Here is a 6,000-nt window from a genome sequence, read left to right as displayed (position 1 = left end):
GCTCAGTTTGTCAGTTATTTACGCGTACATAACATAATTTGGCGACAAGGATGGGATGTGATTTTCTCCTTAAGTGTGGTGAATGCCTGTGCCTGGGAATCTGTCCATTCCCAAGGGACGTCCTTGTGCAGCTACTTGCGAAGTGCTTCGGCAATGTGCTGTCAAACTTCAGATAAAAGTTGCAAGTGCTGAGGAATGATGAAAGTTCATTGATGTTGGTAGCCTGCTGCTTTCGCTGGATCGCGTCAATGTTGTCAAGCATCGGCATGACACTTGTGCTGTGCGCTCGCAATGGATTGGAACACCCAGTGGCCTTCGCCTCTCACACGCTCTCGTTTACAGAACATAAATACTCTACAGAGGAACACGAAGCACTCGCTTGCATCTATGCATGTGAACGCTGGCACATCTACCTGTATCCAGAAAATGTACCCTCTGTACGGATCTATGCTGCTCGTTACAACTGGATCTGTGCACAGACCACTACGAATCAGCTAATGGTCAGATCACCTTCATCAGTATAACTTTGATATACAGTACATCGCTGGCAGTCACAACCATGTAGCTGACATGCTCAGCCGCTCGACACCTGTTTTGGACTCTGGTGCTGATTTGTTCATAGATGACTACACATATGTCACATCAATCATCACTCAGTCCATCAGAAACCTTGTCTCCTGCGACAAACTTAAAACCAAATCACAGCGTGATGCTACGCTCCAGCACATATGCCACTTCCTCCAGACTGAGTGGACTATGCAAATTCCGGAAGAGCTGAAAACATTCCACAGATTTTGCGATGAATTTTCCATTTGGAACAATGGCTGCCTAGCTCGTGGTGATAGAGCAGTAATTCCCAAGTCATTTCAACAGTGCCTTCTCTCATTAGCACACAATGGACACCCTGGCATTGTCTTCATGAAGCAGAAATGTCACGATTCAGTATGGCGGCCTGGGATTGTCACTCGCATCGAGGAGTTTGTCTCACACTGCGAAGCGTACAGTCTGAGCGAAAAAGCCACAAACATCCGACCAGCGCCAATGAAGCCAATTCCATGGCCACAAAGACCATGGCAACAACTTCAGTTGGATATCTTCGGTCCAGGTGAAGCAGCTCCACAGCACCAGCGTTTCCTTGTTGTAGTACATGACCTGCATTCCAAATGGCCCAAAATCGCCACAAGTTCAGTGACCTCATCAACGATCGTCACTATTCTGCAGCGTATGTTCACAAAGCGGGGCCTCCCAGAGGTCATAATCACTGACAATGGACCACAGTTTGTGTCCGACCAGTTCGCGGATTTCCTCATTCGTCATGGTATCGAGCATCGCCTTACTGCTTGGTACAATCCTCGAAGCAATGGAGGTGTTGAGCGTTTTAACCGCATAATCAAACAGGGTTTGAAACCCAACCTCACAGTAGGCCAAACATTCGACGAAGCGGTTCAGACCATAACTCCGCACATACCGTTCGACAAAGCACTCGCTAACGGGGAAGACACTCGCTGAGCTCATGATTGGGCGGAATCTTCACTGGCTACTGGACATTCTCAAAACGCCAGCCAAACTGAGCATGAAGAGACCAGCAGGATGGAACAGAGGCACCGTTCTGTTCCCCAACCGATAACCTCGATCAAACACTGCAAGCTCCATGCCCGTCTCAGCATATCAGAACATGATCTGGCTATCTCAATGATTTTGTCTGTACATGGACTGTGGTTTTAAAAAGGGGGGAAATATGTTGTGTTCATCATACTCTATTTGTTTGTTACAGCTCACAGGATGAGCATTGGACCCCGCGGGAGCTATTAATAATTGATGTATTCATTCTGGTTCATGCCAGTTTAGGACTCCATTTTGGGTTGTATAAAAGCACAGTTAAGTTACTTTTCTCCTGGCTCAGTTTGTCAGTTATTTACGCGTACACTACACCAGTGTTGAGCACAACCACTTCACACCACATTCTATGGCATCAGAGGCACTGAGAGGGTGTGGAGGAAATTCAAGCAGACAGCCAGGACCATCTTAAGAAAGGGGAAAAATTCACTATCATCCCATTTGGGGTGCTAATTTTTTTAAGTTTGAAAAGTTAGCACCAGGCGGCAACAATTTCAAACTTTAAAAAATTTGCCGTTTGCGCTCCAAGAAGGAAGTGGAGCAAACGGCAGCAGGCGGGGCAGAAGCTTCTGCAGCGCTGCACACTGGGTCGTGTAACGCTGCCATGTTCAATGGCCCCTTGCCTTCCTTAAAGGGAAGAGCCATCACTGCAGGCTCAGCAATGTAAAAGGAATACCTGGACCACCAAGGGAGTGGCGATCCCACGTGATCAGCCCAGCACTCAAGCAGAGTGTTGGGCTGAACGTTCACAGGCAGGAACCTGTAAAAGTAAACAGCAAGAAAGGTAAAAAAAAAATTTTTTTTTTTTTTTACTTACCTTGGCTACCTCAGCTTTAATCACTCTCAAAGCAGCTGGCCGCCTGATGCATGCCTTCTGCAGCTGTCAGTGCTTTTGCCCAGCACTGCTGAAGGGGGCGGAAATCAATTTCGGGGTAACGTGCACAGCGATGACGTCATGATCTCCAGGCACAGGATATCGGGGCTTAACGTTGTAGTGCTGCCACAAAATTCCCACTGAGTATGGCGGGAGTCAATGTCAGCGCCACGCCTGGCCGCCTGGCCATTTGCGTCCTGTTAGTGCCCACCTGGGGCCGGTACGGGAGGTGCAACGGCACCAAATTATCAAGCTCAAAGACAACTACAGGTTTGCAATTAATTTTTAAGGCAGATAATATAGAAATCAGAAACTTACCTGTAAAGAATAGCTGTGTAAAGGCGAGGCAGTAGAGTTTAACTTCTCCAGCAGAATGTAATTGGCTGGGTGATGGAGGAGAAGGGAGCTATAGCATCATAAGTGATGCAAGGCCTATGACAGACAGGGAATTTGTTTACTTCTTGGGTAGGATTTTTCCCATTACAAATATTTAAATACTATTTTATAAAATATTAAATGTTGACTTAAAAAGCATGATTCAAAGCTGTGACAACATGAATACGATTTTTAAGACTGGATGAATGCATCATATGAAAGATTTTTAAGTTATCATCATCATAGGCAGTTCCTCGAAATTGCATCCACTCTAAAAATGAGTTCTCAGGTGACTGAACAGTCCAATACGGGAATTACAGTCTCTGTCACAGGTGGGACAGACAGTGGTTGAAGGAAAGGGTGGGTGGGGAGTCTGGTTTGCCACACGCTCCTTCTGCTGCCTGCACTTGTTTTCTGCATGCTCTCGACGAGGCTTGAAGTGCTCAGCGCCCTCCCAGATGCTCTTCCTCCACTTAGGGCGGTCTTTGGCTAGGGATTCCCAGGTGTTGGTGGAGATGTTGCACTTTATCAAGGAGGCTTTGAGGGTATCCTTGAAATGTTTCCTCTGCCCACTGGGGCTCGCTTGCCATGTAGGAGTTCCGAGTAGAAAGCTTGCTTTGGGAGTCTTGTGTCGGGTATACGGACAATGTGGCCCGCCCTACAGAGCTGGTCGAGTGTGGTCGATGATTGGGATGTTGTCCTGGTCGAGAACACTGACATTGGTGCGTCTATCCTCAAGAGATTTTCAGGGTCTTGCGGAGACATTGTTGGTGGTATTTTCCAGCAATTTGAGGTGTCTACTGTATATGGTCCACATCTCTGAGCCATACAGGAGGGTGGGTATCACTACAGTCCTGTAGACCATAAGCTTGGTGCCAGATTTGAGGGCCTGATCTTTGAACACTCTCTTCCTCAGGCAACCAAAGGCTGTGTTGACGCACTGGAGGCGGTGTTGGATCTTGCCGTCGATGTCTGCCCTTGCTGATAATAGGCTCCCAAGGTATGGAAAATGTCCAAGACCGCACCGTGGATTTTGATGGCTGGGGGGTAGTGTTGTGTGGCGGGGTCAGGTTGGTGGAGGACCTTTGTCTTATGGATGTTTAGTGTAAGGCCCATGCTTTCATACGCCTCGGTGAAGATGTTGATGATGGCTTGGAGTTCAGCCTCTGAATGTACAGAGACGCAAGCGTCATCCACGTACTCTAGTTCGACAACAGAGGATGGGACAGTCTTGGATCGAGCCTGGAGGCGACAAAGGTTGAACAGGTTCCCACTGGTTCTATAGTTTAGTTCCACTCCAGCGGTAAGTACAGATAAAAGGGTATCAGGAAGAAGCAGGAAAATGAGACTGTAAAAATTAACCCAAAGAGGAGCTGCATTCAACACAGGCAAAAAAAGCTAACTAGAATTTTCCTTTCTAACTCCTCGGGTGACGATATTTTCTGTTACATCATAAAAAAGAAAGATTTGGATTTATATAGCACTTTTCACGACCACCAGACATCTCAAAGCACTTTACAGCCAATGATGTACTTTTGGGAAGGTAGTTACTGTTGTAATGCTGCAGCCAATTTGCACACAAGCAAGCTCCCACAAACAGCAATGTGATAACAAAAAAACAGATTATCTGATCATTATGTTGATTGAGGGACAAATATTGGCCAGGACACCTAGGATAACTCCCCTGCTCTTCTTCGAAATAGTGCCATGGGATCTTTTACGTCCACTTGAGAGAGCAGATGGGGCTTCGGTTTAACGTCTCAGCTGAAAGACAGCACCTCAGACAGTGCAGTGTTTCCTCAGCACTGCACTGGAGTGTTAGCCTAGATTTTTTTTGTGCTCAAGTCCCTGGAGTTGGACTTGAACCCACAACCTTCTGACTCAGAGGCGAGAGTGCTACCCACTGAGCCACAGCTGATTTAGGTAAAACCTAGATTATGCATCAAAAGATTTTAAAAAAACAAGAGCAAGAGTGGCGGGCAGAGAAATCAAGGACAAGAATCAAAAAGGGCCACCTTACAACATAATTCTAAAAGGACAAAGAATGTTAAAAAAAACAAGCCTGAAGGCTCTCAGTCTCAATGCGAGGAGCATTCACAATAATGTGGAGGAATTGACTGCACAGATAGCTGTAAACGGATATGATGTAATTAGGATTATGCAGCCATGGCTCCAAGATAACCAAGGCTGGGAACTCAATATCAAGGGGTATTCAATATTCAGGAAGAACAGACAGGAAGGAAAAGGAGGTGGGGTAGCATTACTGGTTAAAGAGATTAACGCAATAGTAAGGAAGGACATTAGCGTGGATGATGTGTAATCTATATGGGTAGAGCTGCGAAACTTCGACGGTATGAGATGTGAATTGGTTAGGATAGACTGGAGGATGATACTTAAAGGGTTGACGATGGATAGGCAATGGCAGACATTTAAATAACACATGGATGAACTACAACAATTGTATATCCCTGTGTGGCGTAAGAATAAAAAAGGGAAGGTGGCTCAAACGTGGCTAACAAGGGAAATTAGGGAAAGTGTTAAATCCAAGGAAGAGGCATATAAATTGGCCAGAAAAAGCAGCAAACCTGAGGACTGGGAGAAATTTAGAATTCAGCAGAGGAGGACAAAGGGTTTAATTAGGAGGGGGGAAATAGAGTATGAGAGTAAGCTTGCAGGGAACATAAAAACTGACTGCAAAAGCTTCTCTGGATATGTGAAGAGAAAAAGATTAGTGAAGACTAATGTAGGTCCCTTGCAGTCAGAATCAGGTGAATTTATAATGGGGAACAAGGAAATGGCAGACCAACTGAACAAATACTTTGGTTCTGTCTTCACTAAGGAAGACACGAATAACCTCCCGAAAATACTAGGGGACCGAGGATCGAGCGAGAAGGGGGAACTGAGGGAAATCCTTATTAGTCAGGAAATTGTGTTAGGGAAATTGAAGGGACTGAAGGCCGATAAATCCCCAGGGCCTGATAGTCTGCATCCCAGGGTACTTAAGGAAGTAGCCCTAAAAATAGTAGGTGCCTTGGTGGTCATTTTCCAACATTCCATGGACTCTGGTTCAGTTCCTATGGACTGGAGGGTAGCTAATGTAACCCCACTTTTTAAAAAAAGAGAGAAAACAGGGA

The sequence above is a fragment of the Pristiophorus japonicus genome, chromosome 1 (genome assembly GCF_044704955.1).
Source record: "Pristiophorus japonicus isolate sPriJap1 chromosome 1, sPriJap1.hap1, whole genome shotgun sequence".
NCBI classification, from domain to species: domain Eukaryota; kingdom Metazoa; phylum Chordata; class Chondrichthyes; family Pristiophoridae; genus Pristiophorus; species Pristiophorus japonicus.
The sequence above is the reverse complement of the archived record's forward strand: the minus strand, read 5'-3'. Positions refer to the sequence as shown.